At 42.9% G+C, this 22346-nt stretch overlaps 1 long non-coding RNA gene across 1 annotated transcript; it reads left to right on the top strand.

Annotated features, from left to right (window-relative positions):
• Positions 1-18582: 18582 nt before the first annotated feature.
• On the top strand, positions 18583-21771 carry LOC144588277 (uncharacterized). The gene is made up of 2 exons (XR_013543773.1): positions 18583-18704; positions 20942-21771. It is a non-coding gene; the product is annotated as an uncharacterized LOC144588277 (long non-coding RNA).
• Positions 21772-22346: the final 575 nt, after the last annotated feature.

The following is a 22346-nucleotide window of genomic DNA, read 5'->3' as shown; positions in this document are numbered from 1 at the left end:
TGTGGGTGAGAAGAGTGAACTGCACTCTCCTATGCCATCAGGCTTTGTAGACTGCACAGTTCTCTTCTACCCTGCCATGAGGAAAAGGTAAAATTATTGCTCTTTGCCCCACTGTCATATTTCATGGAGGCAGCTTGGACAGCTAGAACAAGCTGGGCAGAGCTACATGTGGCCCACAGTTTGTCCACTCTGAGCTCCCTTTTGTACTGCAAACTGACAATATGATTAACTGTTCTCTTGTGTCTTTGCAGCTCAGGAAGACCTACTTCATATCTAAAGGTTAGATCTGTTCTTCCTGTGATCTTCTGGACCAAGATGTCAGTCTTTCAAAGACACACTAGGGAGCTGTAAAGTCCACTTGTATATGCATGAAACGTCATTCCTCTTTGAGTACCTTCTGTCCAGCTGTCCTTTTAATTTGGTTAATCAGAGGGGGGTAATTTCTGGAATTTCATCTGCCCTTTGTTAAATGAAGTAAGAAACAAGAAACTCTGTAACATCGTACTATTGTACTCAACCTATAACAATATATTTTGCATTCCAAACACTGTTCACTAGGAGCTCATTGTACTGTATTATTTTTATCTGAATGTTTCACTGGCAGCACCATCATCCATGGCCCTGGCAAATGCATATGAAATGGGGAAGAAGAGAAAAGAAGTCTTAACTATCATTTCTCAAGCTTTGCAACAGAATTACACCCAGGGGTAATGCTCAAGAAGAATACTGTAAAGATTAATGGTGCCTTTAAAATGCCAGCAAACTAAGCATTATCATTTCTGTTTTATTATAGATGGAATAACTTGTGTAAAAGGAAGACTTGATCTCATATGAAAGTGATAAACTAAAGAGATTATGTTCTGGGGTACAAAAGATCAAGAGCAAAAAAAGCCAAAGTTACACACATGATAGTCTCTTTGATTTTGATGGGAGAGATATAAGCCCAGTCTTGATTCTTCCAATGAAATGAATGTGACTTAAAAGTACTTCACTTTGGCCAGATGTCTGACATTTTTAAATGTACAAAAAGCATATACAAAGTTCAAGTATGTTTGAAATGTATTTGACTTTCTGTAGCTGAAACCAACCAGACCCACTGGGGTCAATGGGATTTATATGTGACTGACCTTAAGTGAAATAAAATATGTGATCCATAGATACAGGCCAGGAATAGCAAATGATAGTGTCATTTATAAGCAGTAGAATTCAAAAATCTTAAAAAATGATGCTGTTAAGGTGCTACATTCAATATGCCAGCAAATTTTGGAAAATTTATTTTATTTATTTATTTTATTTATATCCCACCTATCTGGTCAAGCTACCATGTTCTCTAGACTCACAAAGAGAGTATGGCTCAATAAGAAGCTGACGACACATACGAAGATCCAGGTCTATAGAGCCTGTGTCCTAAGCACACTCCTGTACTGTAGTGAGTCCTGGACCATTTGTGCACGGCAGGAGAGGAAGCTGAACACCTTCCATATGCGTTGCTTCCGACGGATTTTTGGTATCACCTGGCAGGACAAAGTTCCAAACAGAGTAGTCCTAGAACGAGCTGGAATTTTCAGCATGAACACATTACTGAAACAGTGACGTCTACGTTGGCTTGGGCACGTCGTGAGAATGGCTGATGGTCGGATTCCAAAGGATCTCCTGTATGGAGAATTAGTGCAGGGAAATCGCCCCAGAGGGAGACCACAGCTGCGATACAAGGATATCTGCAAGCGAGATCTGAAGGCCTTAGGAATGGACCTCAACAGATGGGAAACCCTGACATCTGGGTGTTCAGCCTGGAGGCAGGCATTGCATCACGGCCTCTCCCAATTTGAAGAGACCCTTGTCCAGCAGGCTGAGGCAAAGAGGAAGTCACAAAAGCAGCAAAACCAGGGAGCTGGACAGGGGACAGATTGGATTTGTCTTCAGTGTGGAAGAGATTGTCACTCTCGAATCGGCCTCCTCAGCCACACTAGACGCTGCTCCAAGTCCTCCATACAGAGCACGGTACCGTAGTCTTTCAAGACTGAAGGATGCCTAACTAGGTCAAGCGAGGACCACTCGCTTCATTTGCTTCAAAAAACTCAACAGTGGCGTGAGGGCTGGAAAAGATCAGTCTGCATCCCACATGCATTTCAGTTGGATTTTGGTCTTTGCTCTCAATGTAGCGAGATTGAAGAGCTTTCCATCTGATCTAGTCTGTAGATAGACACCTTCGATTGCAGTTCCAAAGGCGTGCTTCAGCATGACAGCAAAAAAGATCCCAAAAAGTGTTGGTGCGAGGACACAGCCCTGTTTCACTCTGCTTCGGATGTCAAAAGGATCTGATGTTGAGCCATCAAAAACTACAGTGCCCTTCATTTCCTCATGAAAGGACCTGATGATGTTAAGGAGTCGAGGTGGACATCCAATCTTGGGAAGTATTTTAAAAAGGCCATGCCTGCTAACCAAATCAAAGGCCTTTGTGAGATCTATGAAGGCCACAAAGAGTGGGTGTCATTATCCCCTACATTTCTCCTGGGGGAAAATACCATGTCAGTGGTGGATTTATTAGCTCGAAATCCACACTGTGATTCTGGATAGACACTGTCTGCAAGCACCTGGAGTCTCTTCAGTACAACACGGGCAAGCAGCTTCCGTACAATGCTGAGAAGAGAGATGCCACCGTAGTTATTGCAGTTTGTATCCTTCATGTCCTGTGGTACTCCACTTTCGCTCCAGATAGGATAGAGATAGGATATTCATATTTTAGAATATTAGAGGTAGGATTAGAGATAGGATATTCATATTTTTTCCCGGGGAGAGGATCACAAATATTGTCACCACAGGTGGCCGGGCTGATTCGACCCACCACCCAGAACCAAGGCCATCCAATTTGCAGCATGCCAATCATGGAAATAGTCTGGCCAGGGTTTCCCCACCTCCTTGTGCTGCTGACCAATCTGGTGAGGAAATGGAATGATGAGTCTCTCCACTCTGCTGCTGAATAGTTAGCAGTGCAGGGAGGCAGGGAAGGTCTGGCCAGGCTACTTCAGTGACTGCTGCAGAGTGAATTATGATGGTCGTGTGGGCCAAACTGCAAGTGGTACATTAACAGGCAGGATCTGGGTTGTGGGTCACATGTGGTGGCAACATTTTTATTTGTCTCCCCTTGAAGACAGATGTAAATATCCTATCTCTAGTCACAATTCAAAAGGCCAGAAATGTCCTGATATTGCCACACAATATTGTGCCTGCATTGCCAGCAAGAAAAAGGATGCCAAGCTTTGAACAGCAAAGAGCAGCTTTAATTTTGACAACACCAATGGTAGCAGTCAAGATGCTCTAAAGGATACCTTTTTGTGCTCAAAATCATTCAAAGAGATACTAAACAAGTGACAATTCAAGAAGTTGACTCCTTTTTTCATCAGTTAACCACTTCTCACCCAAACACAGAGCAATTGTCAGGGCTGTTTTGTTTTTTTTAAGTGAGAATGGTGGCGAGCACAAAAGGGTATCCTGTAGGTCATCTTAACTGTTGCCATTAGTGTTGTCAACATGCAGGTTGCCCTTTGTTATGTAAAGCATGGTGTAGTAATAGCCCAAACATCACCTGTCTGCCACGGTGGAACCTTGATGGGAGAGCCTAAAGAGAGACCGGAAGGCAGGGCCAGAGGAAAGTTGGGAGTTGGGGAAAAGAAGGATTTCACTTTTGAAGAATTGTGTCAGGAGCCTTGGAAATGGTGAGATAATGTTTACTGGAAGCACTCAGGTTTAGCAACAACTGCTCTGGGCTTTTGTACTGCAGAAATACTTTGAATATGCCTTACAAAACTGTATGCTAATTCCCTGGAAATTCATGGTAGAATGTCTCCCTCTCTGGAGAACTGTCACTCCATAACTTTTTTTTTAAAGCAAGGCTGTTTTTTTTTTTACTTTACAAAGACAACCTGTCTTTTGACTCTTTCTGTGGGTTTTCACTGCTCTCCAAACATCTCTTTTCCCTGCCCACAATGCTTCAAAAATGTATCTACCTTGCAATGCTCTTGCTGGTAAGCTTGTTCCATGAATGTTCAGTCACATAACAAAGTGACTGTTTCTTCCTTTTGAAAGGCCTTTTTTTCAGAATCAATATTTCAGCCCCGCAGCCTGGATTCTTTCCAAATAAAACAACCAGGTGGGGCGAACCATTCCATTTCAAAATAATAAACAGTGGTCTTTTAAACTTATAATAGCTCTGTGTCTACTTCTGCACAGAAGGGAGACATTTTTAATTTTAAAAAATCATAAGTTGAAAACCCTCTCTCCAAAATTCCCCATGTCTGGTTCAGAATAGGAGCAGTTTGTCTGCTAAATCTGTACCAAATTTGGTGCTTATGTGAACTTCACTTTCAAAGTTATAATGTTTTTGTTTAGGCTGCCTACACTTTTAGAATTTCCTTATAGAATATTGATTTGCTATACTGCACAATAACATAGCTGCACTACCATGCACCTAATTTCATTTTCTTTAATTTGGCTTTAATCAGTTTGATTTTGCATTTCAGGGCTATTTTGTAATAATTGTTTTGATTTACAATTCTGTTTCAAGGAGGTTGTTTGTGTCATTTGGCTGAGGTTCATATGGCTTTGCGCTCCCTCTGCTCCCAATAGATTGTTTGATTTCTTTCATAGTGGGCTTTAGCTGCTTTGTATTTTGACATTGAGATATGCAAAGAAAGCCTGACATTGGATACGTCTAAAACCCTTTTAAGCTTAAGACAATTCAAAGAAGCAACTTTTCAGATGTTCTGTTCAGTTACTTTTCAAATATTTTGAGTGCCTGAAGCGGTTCTTTAAAAAAAGCACAACATACTTGAGTTTCATTTGTCAAAGAATTATTTTAACTCATGCATATTTGTGTATTCTGAAGGCTTCTACCCTAATTCTAAATACACAGGGTATGATTTTGTCAAAGGTAAACCATTCACGGACATTAAGAAAAATTAGACCTGGCCTCCAATGTTTTTTTGCCTTAAGCAAAGGACAAAGTGGCACCCACTCTTATATTCCACATATAGAAGGCAAACTAGACTACTGGTTAAATATTGGCAACAAAACATCATCTTCCACTACACTTCAAGGCATCAGGCTAACCTAGGGGAACAGGATAGTTTTTGTGGCACACAAGCCTTTTCTGTTCAACAAAAAGGAAGAGGCATAAGACTTTGAATGAAATGTCAGTTCTGCTTTTGTGTATCTGCCACTTAAGGCTGTTACCTCACTCTGCCTTATGGTAGGGAGGAACCCCAGCAGGAATCGAGTGGTTCTGCTCCCCTAATGTTTTCTCACATGACAGACTTGCTTCCAGTTTCATGAGTCACTCATGCAGGTTTTGAATGTTACTTCAGTGGGTCCTGAGTGACTGAGTAAGATTTAAGTAATCTGACCATGTTTCAGAGATCTTATGAGGCTTTTTTTCCCCATAGGGATAAATGCAGGTTTTCCAGAGAAATACCCATGCTTTTCTCATCCTCTCCCCATGTAGTTAGATCCTTTAAATATATGAAAGCTTCTCCCAGATTCTGCAAGATAGGCCCTACTCTCAGATAAGGTGTCTCAGCTAATGGTGGGCTCCATGGACGAGTCTCTTTGCCGTGATGAGCCACTTTGCCCTCCCCACCTGGAATATCATGAGATGTGTTGAGCATGTCCTCATAATCCAGGAGGGAAGGGAGAAGGAGCTCCTATTTAATGGGTGCTCCTTCTCTAATTGGCTTCTTTCGAGGCTTTCAACTGAAGAGGACAGGCTACGCTTTTGCACCTGCCCTCATCATGCAGTTGTTTTTCTCCTGTGGCTTGAGAGACTTGAGGATTGGGGGGTTGCATTGGCACGCACCCCACATGGTTTGGCTTGGGGATTGGATCCCCCAATGTATTTTTTAAAAATTATATACATACACATACAGGCATACCATGGTTTATGAAATTGATCTGTTTGATGCAATGTTATGTAATGCGGAAATTTCGTAAACCAAAATGCCAATTGCGCTGCAAAAGGGGTGGCGTTATAGGTGCAATGTGCCCTGGGAAAACCCTTTTGTACTTTGGGGAAAAAAGGAAAACAACATAAACTGAGGCATTATTTATTATGGATTTTGGTTTGTAAACTGAAAACTACGTAAACCAAGGTGTTCGCAAACCAAGGTACCACTGTTAATAATTATTGGGCACTATATAAAATAAAGTAAATAAAATAAAAGGAAGCATTGGTTGATGAAAAGGCCTCCCTGGGGGCTTTTCCCCTTGGGGAAGCTGCAGGAAGAAAGTGGTTTGGGAAGCTCAAGGGGGTTTAGTACTGAGTAACCCCTTCCCATCCTCATTTTACTACCCTCTTTACCTCTTTTGGGGTCTCCATACTATTTGTTCCAAAAGCAAAGCAAAGCAATGCAAAATAAAATAAAATTAGAAAACCACATTTAAAAAAGAGAACAAAATAGCATAGAAGGGGGAAATCAAGTATGAAGGAGTGGGATTGGCACTAGCAGGCAGCCACACATCCCCTTGGACCACAGTTGTAAACTGGTCAATATTGGCACAGCCATTAATATAATCGTAATAAATAGTAATATCATTTTTTAAAAAGAAGAAATACGGGTGGAGGCCCTCACAGGTCAATTAGGATGGGGGAGTAGGTTCTGAGTCCACCCCAACCTAATTATAGAGGCCTAGCCTCCTAGGGACCCAGTTCGGAGAGCAGATTTGTGGCCAGCATGACTGCACCCATGGGCCCCAAAAAGGGCCAGGCAACTAGTAATGATAAGGAGGCAGCCAAGTGCAAGGCAGCACGTGCAGACCCTTCATCACGGTCATCTTCTGATGAAGTTGGCCAGTTTAGGAGGTGCTGCAGGCTAAAACAGCAGCTTGAGAGTCAGAGCGCAAAGCTCAGGCTACAGCTAGGACAGCTGAGGCCCAGCCACATCGATCCTCCAGGGATTCCAAGGGACACAGGTGCACTAAATTGAAGGCCTTGGCTGATAGCCAGACAGAACATAAGACTATCTTAGAAACTGATCGCCAAGGGCCATTGCGGTCATCCAAATCCCTAGCAACATTGGCTCAGACAGCTGGAGTTGAGTCCAAGGAGGTAGAAGAACTGTCATGTTCTCTGGGGGCGAGCAGCCGCGGACCACGGCTGGGTACATCTGCTGATAGATGGGACATGTCATTGAAGGCTAGTCAAGACAGTGAGGTAGTGGGTGCTCGGCAGGACACAACAGTGGTGCCTTTGATAGGTGAGCTTGCAGTTGCACTGGGCACAAAACCTGCCATGATTGTATGGGCTTGGTCTTTCCTTGGCCAGGCCCAAACACCCACTACCCGGCAGTATAGTATGGGGAGCCCAGGAAGCTTAGGGGTCTAGCCACAAAGAATAGCAGTTCACAGTTTGGTGGTGGCAAACTGCAGCACCCCATACCCTCCGGTCACTTTCCCGGCACCTTTGGGTGTTAAGTCTGGGGTGGAAGTCTGGCCATATCCCTCAGTGCCGGACACGGGTTACAACTTTGTCCTGTTAAAAGCTTTGCCATTTGGGGATTATGCTATGTCCCTAGGTGATCACCTGACTCCAGCCACTAAAAAGATTTGAAAAGATTATTATGTGGATATCTTTGAGTTGTGGAACAGAAAGGTAGATTCCAAGGAGTTAGATAAGGAAGATGACAGAGACAAGAAGAGGCGTCAGTGAAAGAAGCCAGAACAATCCTGGGCTAATTGGTTACCAGGTTTTTAAATTTATTTTGGGGTAATTGTAAAAGCGCAACTGTGGAGAGTAGTCTTTGATTCAATATTTAGAACTGATTTACAGGACATATGTGGAATATCCAGGCCATGCATGGCTCCTTTATGAGAATAGTTTAGAAAGAGAGTAGTGATTCGTCTTAACATCTGCTGGGACGAGCTGCAGGTCTTTGGCTGCATTACATGACACCAGTGAGACCAGCTTTGGGAGAGAGATACAATCGTGGCCACTTGATTTGCAGGGCAGGTCAGCTGTACAATTCCTGTGTAATGATGGGTTAGGTGGTTCAATCCTCCTGGTCTGTTGGGAATTCAAGTCCCAGGGTACCTGCACACGGAAACCGTGTTGATATTGCCACAAGTGCTCTGTGGGTGGGGTCCAGCATGCTGGTACCAGCTGCTTTAAAGGTCATGGAAGAGGAAAGAAATCTGAGGGGGAAGGCCATCCCCTTGCAAAAGGGCCCTAGTCACATTAAAGTTGCTGTGTTGGAAAAATGGCTGCAATCTTATCTCAAAAAGGAGATAAGGAGCCTATTTGTTAGCAGGTTTTAGATTTGGTTTTAGGATATTGCAGTGGGGGAATGGAAGGGTGCTTGGGCCAATAATCTCAAACCAGTGAAGGACATGGAGCATGCAGTTAGGCAAAAGATCGATAAAGAGGTAAGGGAAGGGAGAGTCATGGGTCCCTTTGAGTGGCCTTGATTCCTCAGCTCAGGGTTTCTCCCCTAGGGGTGGTTCTTAAGAAAACACAATGGGAATTCAGGCTAATACACCACCATTCGTTTCCAGAGGGCGATTTGGTTCATGACACTATACATTCAAAATTATGCTATGTGGACAATATTTCCTTCTATACAGCTCAGTACATTTTTGGAGTAGAATTTTAGACTCAGGACGGGACTTTTGAACACAGCCCATTATTTAGATATTTTTTTGTTATGCAGGAAATGGGGATCTGGAAGATGAAGGCTTCTCTTAGAAGCTTTTCAAGCCATGGCTGGGGAGCTGAGTTTGCCTCTGGCAGAGGAAAAGACAGAGGGTCCATCATCCTCATTAACCTTTTTGGGCATAGATTTGGATATGCAGGTACAAGCCTGTTGCCTGTGTGCTAACAAATTGCAGGAGTTACAAGCAAGGTTGAGTGCCCTCATAAATAAGAAAAAAGTTACCCTTAAAGAACTGCAGGAAATAGTCTTGCACCGTAATTTTGCATGCTGAGTGGTGGCACCAGGCTGGGAATTCTTATGTAGGCTATGTGAGGCCATGAGAGGGCTTAGACGACCATAGAACATGGGTAATAGCAGGCATGCAGCAGGATTTGATGGTTTGGATTACATTTTTGGATGGTTTCAATGGAGTTTCCTTTTGAAGGTTAGAGATATGCCTGGGCACTGACATCTAAGTGCAGACTGACATGGCAGGCTCCCGTGGTTATTGTATTTATTTTGGAGGTAGGTGGTGTGCAAGTGTGTGGCAGAAGGCTTGGCATAGGTTGGGTCTCACTTGAGACCTGACCTTCCTGGCATTCTTCCCTGTTCTGGGTGCAATTTGGTTGTGGTCAGAGGAATGGGCCAACTTGGTGGTGTGTTTCTTGTGTGACAAACAAGTGGTTCTTCAAGATCACAGCAAGTTATGAGGCTAGTTAGAGCCTTCACATTGCGCACCCTGCAATTTAAAATTGTAGTGCAGGCAAGGCATATCCCCGAACTAGATAACAGCATTCAACAGATGGAGAGGTTCAGGGAGTTAGCTCCAAGAGCCAGAGAACTTCCCGAGTGTCTCCCTCCAGAGGTCTGGCTAATTGGTGGGATGAGGCCAAGCATGCAATAGGTTTTGCATTGGCTCCAAGGACATGTAAAGGGTATTCAGCTGTGAGTACGGAGTTTCAAGATTTCAGAATCAGTTTGGGTTTGGAGACTAGTTGGCCAACCCTGGTTGAGCACTTGTGGCATATCTGCACCAGAAGGGTATATCACCTAGCTCTGTACAAGGTAAAATGTCTGCCTTGGCCTTTTATGCCAAGGCACAGGGTTACTCTGATCATACAGGGGATTTTTCACATCCAGAAAATGATCAAGGGCTGGAGGAGAGAAAGAGTTAGTCTGCCTGATGATAGATAACCCTTTACAGCAGCTATACTAATGAAAATTAGCCAAATATGGGGGAGTATTTGGTGCTAGGCAATAAGGATTCCTTACATATTAGGTGTTCCAAGATGAACAAATTGACATTTCATTGGGGCCTTGCTCTGTCAATGACATTCATCCTGTTCAAGCAGTTGAGAGTTACCTATCTTTAAGTGGTGAGTATGGTGGATATTTCTTTTGCCATACCAATGGCCTCCCGCTTACTAAGTACCAGTTCTGGAAAGTGACAGACCTAGCTCTTCAACAGGTTGGCTTGAGGGGCTGATGCTTTGGGACATATTCCTTCCATACAAGAGCAGCTTCGACAGCAACTGCTATTGGTTATGGCCCAGAGGTTATGGCTGCTGGTCATCAAATAATTTTCAGCTCTATGTCCACATACTTCCCCAGTTGCTGGCTATTTCCTGTTTGTTTTGGAGGCTCGTGGGGCATTGAGAGGTGGAAATGGATTTTGTTCTTTGGACATAGTTTTATATTTTGGGCAGCACATTACACGGAAAGAATGGCCTGGGGGCGTAATTTGGGTTTGGGGGCATCAGCCTGTGTAGAATGGAAAGAATGAAGAGGGATGTTGTGGAGTGAGTTTGTGGGTGTTTTTTCCAAGGCCTCTGCATGTTCGCCCCCTGATGTGTTGGTAGTACATCTGCTTAGTTAAGCAGAGTGACAAGTTTCTACTATTAGACATCGCAAGAGACTTGTGTACATGGAAGTTGATGCATCCAAACACACATATTGTGTGGTCTACTATAATCCCCAGGATGGTGTGAAGGACAGATTGTTCACCAATTTGCATTAACAAGGCTCACTGGAGTGTAAATAGGGAAGTGTGCAGGGCAGTCTGCAAAAAGTTGGGGTCTGTAATTGGGCACAAAACATACAAGTGGATCAACCTGGGTTGTTTAGAGTGATGGGGTTCATTTGTCAGATTTGGGTCTGGAGCTGTTCTTGCACAATTTTCACAGGGGGCCTGCGTTTGGAGTTGGACAATTTGATTGGGGGCAGAAACATAGCTAGACTAGTTCCCTGCAGTGGTGGGTAGTGCGGACTGAAGATGGATCAGTGAGATCAGTGGAGCACAGGGGAGTTATAATACATTCAAACCCTCAGAACTGTGGTCATGAGATTATGGTCCCGGGGGGAGAGGACACACCGGGGCCACCTTGGGACCAAAGCCACCAATAGAAAAGGTGCTAGAGGTGTGAGGATGGTCAGACATTTGCCAGCCGGGGCCATGCTGTCTTCAGGACTGTGCAGCCTTGGGGCATGAAACTCGTCCATTGTCGTGAAAAAGAGTTTCTGTGAGACCTCTGCTACCAGCATCATTCCACAATACAGCAGGCCCCTCTCTTGTTGGCTATGAGTTAAATACAGTTTACGGTTAATAAAGTTTGGCCCTGTTTCATCCCATCATCTGAGTCTTGTCTATTTATTCCAGGATGGGAGACCAAGAGTGCTGAGACTAGGTGAGATGGTACACTTACCTTCCAGATGATTTCACCCACTCTCTTGATGTATTGTCTGCATGATAGATAATGGTGCAATCCACTTTGGTTACTTGAATGGCACATCTGAAAACTGGGCAAAACTCAGCCAATCAGGTAATGGCAGCCCTATTTTAATACCCATGATGCAGAGTTTATTTTTAGATCGGACTAAGGTTTAAACCTCCTTCTCCCGTGCAGTTTGGCCCCAATCTGGACAATGGCCATGATTGGAACCAAATGCACACACACTTACTTTAGAGTAGACAAACAAATAAAGGACCTTACATTGTATTATGTTTTTATTTTATGTATACATATTTTTATAAGCCACCTAGAGTAGAAGCCTGCCACTAGATAGGTGGGAAGAATATTAACTAACTAGATGATGCAGTATCCTGCTAAGGGAACACAGAGAAGAAGGACTATCACATGAGCATTCCTTCTGCTCAGCAAGTCTCTAGTGTCAAGGATCCCTTATTTTAGGGAGGCCCATACTAACTTCTCAGATACACTAGTGCAGTGGTCAGGGAACAGGGGTGAATTACCCCAAATGGGGTAAAAATGAAAGTCCTGGGGGTAATGAGGATGCAACCCTAACCCCTTCCCTCCTCCTCCTCCTCTTCCTCCTTTTCTGCCTGGATGGGGGTCCCTGGCTGCCCGATCGCCCCCTTCTCCAGCCCAGCTGCAACCAAGACACGGCTGGTGACGGGTCCTGGCTGGCAGCATAGGGAAGCTGAGGCAGCAGCGGTGGGGCCAGCCATGGTGGAGGACTAGGCCAGGGCGAGCAGCCAGAGCACCCTGGCCAGGAGGAACCTCTCCTTCCAGTGCCTGGAAAGGTGGATTGTGGCGGAGGGGGGCAGGCATGGCCACAATGGCAGCTCAGGCCAGGCTCAGCCTCCTGGCACCGGGACGCCAGTGCCACCCCATACCCTGTTCACGGAGGAACCGGTCGGGTGGCAGCGGCCTTCGGCACCGCCTCCACACCAGCTGGCTGGGCATGGCAGAGCCTCTCACCCTCTGTGTGGCAGCTGTCGCAGCACTTCGACAGTGAGGCCCACGGGAGCCACTGGTGCTGGTGCCAGAGCGGGAGACAGCATCGGGCGCCCCTGGCGGGTGAGCCACCTGCTGCTCTTCGACGGCCACCCAGGAGCCGTCCACTGGCAGAGAAGAGGAGCTGCCCCTGCGGAGCCAAGGACTGAGCATGGCCCCACCAGGAGGAGGAGGAGGCCACCACCCAGGTGTGGCGGCAAGGCTTCAGCAGTGGCACTTGACTGGCCGCCCATGACCGAGATCCTTCCTTTCAAATCAAGGGGTAATGTCAGCATATATAATTGTTTTTTTGGGGGGGAAAGGTAAAAAAGTTCCCTGATCCCTGCACTAGTGGGTGAAACCAGGAGGGCCAAATGTGCAGATGGCTGTGGGAATCTACCTGCCTGGCAACCTCCCAAATACACCAACCTACAAAGTAGAAATGCTGCACATCAACAAAACATATAAACATATAAACATATAAACTGGAGAAGGGGGAAGATGGTTGAGTTTCAAATACCACAATCTGTCTTAAAAAGCCAAACAACTATATGAAGAAATGTTGTATTATATTTAAAGATGGTGACACACTGAAAAAAGAGCCGAGAGATATGTAAGAAAGGCAGAGTCAGAGAGTGAGTCAGTCAGAGTGAGGAGAGAGAATAGAGTGGAGAGAGAGATAGAGTGTGGTATTTGGGAGATCTGAGGTATGATTAGTGAGAAGAGTGAATAAATCCTGTTATAACAAATAGAAGGTTGATATTGATGATAAATAAAGCTGTAGAAGTTACCTATGATTAATTATCAAACATCTGTAATCAGTAAACTAGTTTTATTTAAAAGACAGTGAAGTCTGGACCTTCATCTTCATCCTTCCATAAGTAATGTTGATTTAGTGATCAACTGGTGGCAGGGGGTGAGAAGGAGTATTAGTATTCATGTGCTCTGTGTTTGGAGAGTCAGGCAGGGGCCACGAGGTGCGAATGCCACAAGCAGTTTCTTTCTCCTTCCTTCACCCAGCTGAAAACCATCTTCTCATTTAGCTGAGTTTAAAAATTGGTGCTGATCTGTCTTTCAGTTTCAAGGTTATATATTTTTTTGTTTGAGATGTCCTCATTTTTGGGATAGCCTTATAGAACGCTGATTTCTTCTGTTGCATGGCTGAACTCCTGTGAAGAAACCATCTACTCTCTTTCAGTCTCAACTTCACAGCTGTAGTAAGAAGAAAAATAATGACTTAGCTTAACAGATTTTATGTAAGGTGATAACGTATATAAACTGGTTGGAATAGGTCAAAATGCTTGGTATTGTTCTTTCTCCCTGTTGAACTGACTTTCTAAAGGATGTTTTTATTACGCTCTTCTAAGTTTTTTGCTCTGATGAACTGCGAACCTTCAGATGTTTTCATGTGGTTGATAGAAGCTGTCTTTTAAAAATCATTACATGGTCAATCTATTGTATTGATCTGTTGATTTTTGTTGATCTCTGGGTGACCTACCACATTAGAAATAATAGGCTAAACTAATTTAAATGAATAAATGCATTGTTTAATCTTGTTGGGACTGTTGTTTTAGTTTATTGATTTATTCTGTCCACTTTTAAGTTTTAGGAGAGATTTGTTTCCTCAACTTTTTTTGCTTCTAGAAATCTGTTTTTTGCTATCTTATTTATTATTAAAACTTTTATTGGCATTAAAACCCAGTAATCGTACAATAAAGATTCTGCTTTCTACTACAGTAAGATAAATATGTCCAAGTTACGTCACAGCTCCTTGGAGCAGTCAGTCTTGTTCATTACAATAGTAAGATATTGAACTACATGCTCAGTCAAATCAGGTTGTTTATTTGCTAAAACCATTCGGATTAAGCTCTCAGGGGAGCCAGAGAAATTTGAAATAATAGGGCTTTGTAGTAATTGGTGGGGTTCGCCAAATTTAGGGCAGTGAACAAGAATATGTGGGATTGAGCAATGCTTATACTGACGGTTCTTAAAGGGATCTTACAATATCTGTCAAAAAGAACAACAGAGGGAAATATTAAATCTGGCCAGCATAAAAGCCCAGTGCCAAAATGGGTTAATAAGATTGGTGAAGTAATTGGCACCATTTACAGAAAGGGGGATGGGAAGCTATAGAAATGAGCAGAGCAAATTAAATTCAAATCAGCTGCCAGAGTCTGCAGTTCGATATCCTGAATTCTTTGGTGAATAATATGGTAAAGTTGAGTTTCTCCACAATTAATCAAGAAGTTCAGGTTAATACCTACGGAAGTGATTTTAAAGCTGATAAGAGAGTACCAATTAGAAATAAAGAGATCACTTATTAGATCAGTCAGAAGGGATTGAAAAGATTTCTGAAAGTGTAGATGCAGCCAAAATTTAATAGTGGATAACCAGGCAAGGGTAGTTGGAAAATGCAGCTCAAGTCCGTTTAATAATGTTGCATGTCTAATTGTGTTCGGGATGCCCCAAATCTTGCACAAGAAGGAGGCTGCCACCCAGTCTATCTCACAGTTGGCCGCTGCAATCCAAACAGGGACCCCAAAGAAGAGATGATTTGTGATTTTTGCCTGGAGAACCTGGATAGCGGCAGGGACATAATGATGTCCATTATGAAAATGGAAGTGAGCTAATGCAGAAAGTTGATTCATAGTCAAAGAGAACACCACCTTTCTATGGTAAGACCAATTTAATTTGTAATGAAACTATAAGCCAAAATATTGAAACGATTTCACTTGTTCGATTGACTTTCCATTTATTTTCCAGCTGAGAGATTTTTAAGATTTGGAAAATAGTTTTATTTAAAAGACAGTGAGATCTTTGATATATCAGTGCTGATGGTTAGATCATTTTTGGAGCAAAAACCAGCAAAGGCTGAAAGTAATTGTATTAGACCTGACTTGGTGGTAGATAGGAGCAGTATCATCGGCATACAATAGTAGTGGGGCAGAAGACAAGTTCATCCTAGGAGCATGGTGTTCAGTTATGACAATATGGTCTGGTAGATCTGACATGAATAAACTCTTTTAGAAATTCGGATATCTTTGGTCAGAAGACCTTTGTTATTTTTTGTTTCATTGGCAGATAAGGGCTTGTCTACACATTTGAAAAAGAGTGGGCTGGAGTGGGTTAAGTAGGGTTGCTAGGAGATTTGCTATGCATTTGGTGCAATATTCACATCTGAATGGTATACAGACTTCAAGCAACCCTATTTGGACTGCAGCAGCCTTCCTCTAATTTGTCAATATTGTGAAGTGGCCTAATAAGACAATCACTTCAGGATACTATCAATTTAAAATTTCCTCAGCTCTACTGAGAGGCTGAGGAAGTGAAAAAAATTAAAAAATCTATTTTGGGCATTGAATATTCTCTGCACCACTTAAAAATAAAATCAAATGGAAAGCTCCCTCCCAAAAGGTTTTGTTTGCTTTTCTTTCACAGGTCTGGTGTATGTGTGTGTGTGTGTGTGTGTGTGTGTGTGTGTGTGTGTGTCTGTGTCTGTGTCTGTGTGTCTGTGTCTGTGTCTGTGTCTGTCTGTGTCTGTCTGTCTGTCTGTCTGTCTGTCTGTCTGTCTGTCTGTCTGTCTCTCTCTCTCTCTCTCTCTGTGTGTGTGTGTGTGTGTAACTTGGTTTGGCCTTTTACAAGGAGCAAGTGGAGCAGCGGTGTCAGGAGAAGACACACATACTGGAAATGGTCCAAGCTAGAGTGATCCTATCCACACACAAAACAAGTAGAAACTCCTGATAGGAGCCAGAAAGATGTGAAAAAATATGCTTTAGGGAAGATTTAGTTCATTCCAGCAATTATGTCAAGGTATTTGCTGTCAAAAGGAGGGAACCAACCTATCCTCAGAGTGATTCAAATAGTAAGCTAATACCCATCTGGTCACACCTCCGATGTCGGGGGGGGGAAGCCCTTTGAGAACTCCAAAGATGCCGATCGTGGTGGTGGGGACCTCCAGGGAGGTCTCCCAGGGCTTGCCCATCAACATGGGAGACCTCCCTGGGGGTCTCCGCCGCCACGATCGGCACCTTCGGAGCTCTCAAAGGGCTTTCCCCCAGACATCGGAGGAAGCTGCTTGAGAGCTCCAAAGGCAAAAAGGCAGGGAGAAAGGGCTGCCTTTTTGCCTTCAGAGCTCTCAAACAGCTTCCTCCCATGTCGGGGGGAAAGCCCTTTGAGAGCTCCGAAGGTGCAAATCGCTCCATTGGCATCGACTTGCGAATGGAGCCTCGTTCGTAGGTTGAGGCTCCATTTGCAAGTCGATGCCAATTTTTTCCAATGGAGCGGTTCGTAAGTTGAAATGTTTGTAACCAGGGCTGTTCGTAAGTTGAGGGTTGACTGTACAGAGAACAGCTTCTCCCAGAGTGTTCATGATCCAAAGCCATGATACCAGAGGACAAAGGTGTGGGAATGAGGGAGATGCAAAGCAGGTGTTGTCAGACTCCTCAGATTTTGGTGGACTTCCTCTCTGTTGCCTATGCTGCTCATGTCGACTCTAGCAGAGTGATTATTTTATTTTTTATTTATATATGTAAGCATTTATAGCCCGCTTTATATCACAGGATCCCAGGGTGGATAACAAAGCTGTATAAAACAATTTTGAAACAGAAGCTATTTCAAGCATTTAAAATCAAACAACACTAAATTAAAATACTGTACTAAAAATACTGTACAGTGGACCCTCAACTTACGGAATTAATCCATATTGGAACAGTGGCTGTAAGTCGAAAAGTCTGTAGGTCGAGTCTCCATTGACCTTCAATGCATTGAAAACCAATTAATGCCATAACTGGCCATTTTTGATCCATTTTGGTTCCATTTTGGTTTTTTTATGGTCTGTAGGTTGATTCTCTGGCTGCAAGTCGAACCTAAATTTTGTGGCCAGAGAAGTCTGTAACTCAAAAAGTCTGTAAGTCGAGCCATCTGTAAGTCGAGGGTCCACTGTACTAAAATGAAAACCCTGATATACTAGTGTTCTCAGAAGCTGTCCAGAAAAGAAGGGATAGTGGTAAGCAGAGGAAGGAAATACAAGATGGAAAACAGATGAGATATAATGATGTTAATGTAAGTTATTCCTATTTAATAGTACTAGTACATAGTAAGTGGTGGCATGTATTCACTATTTACCCATAGCTGGCTGAATACCTCTGTGAAACAGAGCACCTAGCCATAGAGCCAGAGATCAGTAGTTCAGTTTCCCACCGTGCCTTGTAGAAGAAGAGCAAGACTGTGTAGTTTTGGATAAGCTGCACAGTATTAGAAAGTCCCCAGAAGAAAGGAAAGGCCTTCTGAATACTCTGTATTTCAGAGGTTTGAAGTTTTGATAACATTCTCTTTTTGCTATACAGTAGAAGCACAGGGATCTATAGAGGAGAGTGGTTACAAGTTTCCCAGAGTCCACTCCTTTATTTACAGCTGCTTGAAATTACAGACTTGTGTAATTCTTTATATTTGTGAAGGCTTCCACAGCTGGGATCTCATGGTTGTTGTGGGTTTTTCGGGTTCTTTGGCTGTGTTCTGAAGGTTGTTCTTCCTAACGTTTCGCCAGTCCCTGTGGCCGGCATCTTCAGAGCACAGAGTGCTGTCCTCTGAAGATGCAAGCCACAGAGACTGGCGAAACGTTAGGAAGAACAACCTTCAGAACACGGCCAAAGAGCCCGAAAAACCGACAACAACCATTGTGTAATTCTTTCTTTACTGCACACATACTAGCAACCACCAGAACAGATCACCAGGAACAAACAAAACTGCCACCAACTCAGCAAGGAAAGAGAATGATAGAACACTCAACAGAGACAGGACACTCTCTTTGAATTTCAAAAGCTGGAATTAAAAAATAGTTAATGCTGGATTATCACCACAGTCTAGGAAAATCCCTCCCAGTCACTCACAAGTGTAAGCTTGTAAATAAAATTTCAAGGCTCTGTACTTGAGAAATCCTGTAAAGGGTAGCCATAAGGTGAAATTGACAGCACATCATCATTTTACTCACTCCTGCAAAATACAGGTTCTTTTTACATAGGGACTGCCTTTCTGAAATGCTAGGAAACTGCAGCTTGTCAAGACAGCCTCAGCTAACCTGAATACAGCGAGCGTGCAACTTTATTGTTTCAACAGCTTCAATGGCTACCTGCTTGTCTCTAGGAGCAATTCAGAGTGCTGGTTATGATCTACAGAGCCCTAGATGACTGGGATACAGGCCGTCTGAAGGGATGCTGCTCCCAAACCTGCCCAGACTCTGAGTCCTTTTGGGAAGGTACTTCTCTTAATTCTGCCACTTTCAGAAGCATATTTGGTAAGAACATGAGAAATTGTTTCCTTTGTGATACCCCAGGCTGGGAATTCCCCAAAGAGTTGAGATTAAGTTTCTCCCTCCCTGTGTTTATCTTTCTATTGGCCAACAAGTAGAGGCAGATCCTTGGCAGTTAATCTGGGTAGTTAAAAAGGGTTTTTTAAATTGAATAGGTACTTTCTTCGCTTTACTAATGTGTTCAGACTAATATTTTAATTTGTCTTTTTTTGTTTTAATTGTATTCATTTCCTTTCCTTTTATTTTATTCATAACCTCCTTGAGTTCCATGTGGGGGTAGGTTGGGAGAGATTACTTATTTACTTCATATAAATAAAATGCCCGATGAATGTGTGCACTTCAGATTTCCATTCCTCTTTTTTATCTTCTACTATTTTCAGTTCATAGTATTCATTTTTTGGTTACATGTCAAATTCATTGAACTGAGGTGGTAAAACCCATATTATTCAAGGCTTCGTCAAAGTGGGGCTCAGCCTGGATGGCAACAGCCAATATTACTAATAATTCAAATGGAAGGACCCAGATTGGACTGTAATTATGCTGTTGTTTCCTGAAAGAAGGCTGGAAATGACAGACCCATTGTGTCCCTTTAAATTACTCACAAAAACCCCTCTCAACCTCAGATGTAAGTGCTGAAGAAGATGGAAGGAGGAGCCCAATTCTTTCACAAGCCACATTATGCTTATTTGAAATGGCACCAGGAATAAGAGTTTGTCTCATTGTCAGGTTGAGAACTGCATGAGTATTTCACCATCTCAGGCATTCTGACAGCATGGCTTAGCTAAGGAAAGAAACAGGAAGGTCTTTTCTGCTGGCAGTCATGCAGAGAAAGTCTGCAAGCAGATTTCTGGAGTTGCTCCAGTCATTACACACTTGGAATGGGCTTTCCACAAAGGTATTTTGTGCATGAATAGTCTGGAGGAATAGGTTTCTGGACCAACTGGTGTGTAGCTAATTTTAAAAAGTCAGTTTACCATAACAATTATTTTATGGGCTGAGGAGCAGATCTCATTAAAGTGGGAAGGGAATCGTAAATTAGAAGAGAGGCAAACACATTAATATGTTGAATACAACCTCCTCTTAACAGGAGCACTACAATTGGCAACAAGAAAACACATTCATCTTGCTCCTGTAAGTACCCCTCCCCCATTGTTAGAATTAATGATTAATGCATATTTTAGCATAGTATTCAGTTTGCAATTCTTTTTAAGAGGCCATGTAACAAACAACTATTAAGAGACTGTACCAAAGTCACTGCTTTGCTTAAAGAACCCCCAAAGTATGGTGCCAAGGATATGCTCCAACTTTGGGGGAAATTGCTAATATGAAACATTTTGTTTGTTTGTTTGCTTGTGGAGCCAAGATAGAACAGTTCAAGTAACATTCAATCATGCTTGGGTTGGTTAGGACACCTCTACAAATCACTGTTGTTTGCTCTGACATTTGGGGGGTTAAAATGCTGGAAATTAGTGCCACTTGCTGTAGTAAAAGAAGGAAGTGTCCAAATGGAAGGGGGTTGACAGCTGAAGACTCAATGAAAGCCAAAATGTCTTGTGGAAACTTGCTGAGCCCTGGGGATGCTCAAATCAATTTCACCAGATTGTATGTATTCCTCTTTCACCCAACCTAGCAACAATTACAGTACATGTCTAGGCATAGCAAGGGGGGGTAGTATATTGCTTATTAGAAAGGTGACATTCTAGAAATTTATTGGGGTTTTGCTTTTAGGTGGTCACACTGAGCCTTCATTACACTTAAGACTGAACGTGTGTGTGAAAGTGTGGATCTCCTAGTTTCCGGTTCTGTCAAATGAGGTGAGGGAATCACCTCCATCTTCCCAGAGTTCTTTTGTGAAAAATATCTCCAAGACCTCATGGGACTTCTTGGCTGTCTCACAATAGTTCTCAAACAGAAGAAACATACCTTGCTGTGTTGTTGTTATTACTTGTATACTTTAGAAATCAGCTGTGTGCAGGATTTGAGATTTTTCCATTGGGAGGGAGATAGCTCTAACTTTGAGTTCCCTTTTTCACCTGATGAGTGTGGAAGCTTCACTTAATCTCATTTGTAAATCAAATGTCTTACCTCATTTCTTTGACCAACATTCAGGACACACACTCAGCAAAACTTCTGTATGCGCATTTGGACTTCTTTCTTATGTTTGACCAGGAGGAGCACAAGGACTGCTGTTACTTATTTTTTTTCTTTCAACTACTGAGCAGGTATGTCGGGATGGGTGTTTCCATGGTCCTCAACATCATTTGCCAGATGCCTATATCACAAAAAACCACCCAGAGCCATGCCTCCTTGTTTTTACAAGAATGAATCAACGGATCACATGGGAAAAATCAATTTGAATTATTCTGGTTTGAAAGAAGTAGAGGCCTCCAGTGGTAGAGGAAAAAAGCTGCTTTGGGAAGAAAAAAAAAACAGCCAGGCTGATTTGAAGTGGCCTTTGCATCATGGAATGAGAAAAAAATTAATTGACTCATAATATGACTACAGCAAATCTGAGATATTTGATCACGTAGTCTCAGCCTTACTGAGCTGTCCAGTCATCAATCACCACCTCTTTCCATATGAATCTACCTGGCAACCAAGATCTAGCCACAAGGCCCTCCTGACAGAACCATCCCTCAGTGAGGTGAGAGGGATGGCCTGTAGGCAGAGGGACTTTTCAGCAGCTGCCCACAATCTTTGGAATGCCCTCCCAAATGACATCTGACTGGCACCAATATTACTGACATTTCGGCACCAGGTTAAAACCTTCCTGTTCTGGAAGTTTTTTAATTGAAGTTTTTTAATGAAGGTTTTTAAGTTTAACTTAAAATTATGGATCTAGATTGTTTTTGTAGATTGTTTTTGTTTCTGTTTTATTTTTGCTTTTGTAGAGTATAGATGTAACCATATTGTTTTTTAGTGTGTTTGTTTTAACTGAACTGTTTTAATTGATTTTGGAAGCCACCCAGAGACCCTTGCAGGGTGGCATACAAGTCAAATTAAATAAATAAATAAATAAATAAATAAATAAATAAATAAATAAATAAATAAAATCTGTTAAATATTGTCTCCACCGACAACCATCACACTCAATTGTTGTCCTCTGACACACCCTCATTGCCAACAGTTTTAAACTCTCCCCAGAGAACAGCCACTCCGTTCATCTGAAGAATTATGCTTGGATACATGAAAGCCTATGAATTTTTTAAAAAGTTAATCTTAAAGGTGCTACAAGACTTCTCAGCCAAGATTCTTGTCACGTTCCCACCTGTCTCTTGGTTGTTTCACCAAATAAAGTGCACAAGCTATGTGTCGTGTTGCTGCCCCCCTTGACAAATGTCCTGTTGTGTCTGACTCTAGGGGGTGGTGCTCATCCCCGTTTTCAAGCCATAGAGCCAGTGTTTGCCCACAGACAGTGTTCCATGGCCATGTGGCCAGTGTGACTAGACACAGAATGCTGTTACCTTCCCACCGAGGTGGTCCCTATTTATCTACCCTTATTTTACATGCTTCAAAGTGCTAGGTTGGCAGGAGCTGGGACAAGCGACAGGAGCTCACCCTGTTGCGTTGATTCGAACTGCTGATCTTTCAGTCTTGCAGTCCAAAGGCTTTGCAGTTTAATCCACA

The sequence above is a fragment of the Pogona vitticeps genome, chromosome 3 (assembly GCF_051106095.1).
Source record: "Pogona vitticeps strain Pit_001003342236 chromosome 3, PviZW2.1, whole genome shotgun sequence".
In the NCBI taxonomy this organism is placed as follows: Eukaryota; Metazoa; Chordata; class Lepidosauria; order Squamata; family Agamidae; genus Pogona; species Pogona vitticeps.
The sequence above is the reverse complement of the archived record's forward strand: the minus strand, read 5'-3'. Positions and strand labels throughout refer to the sequence as shown.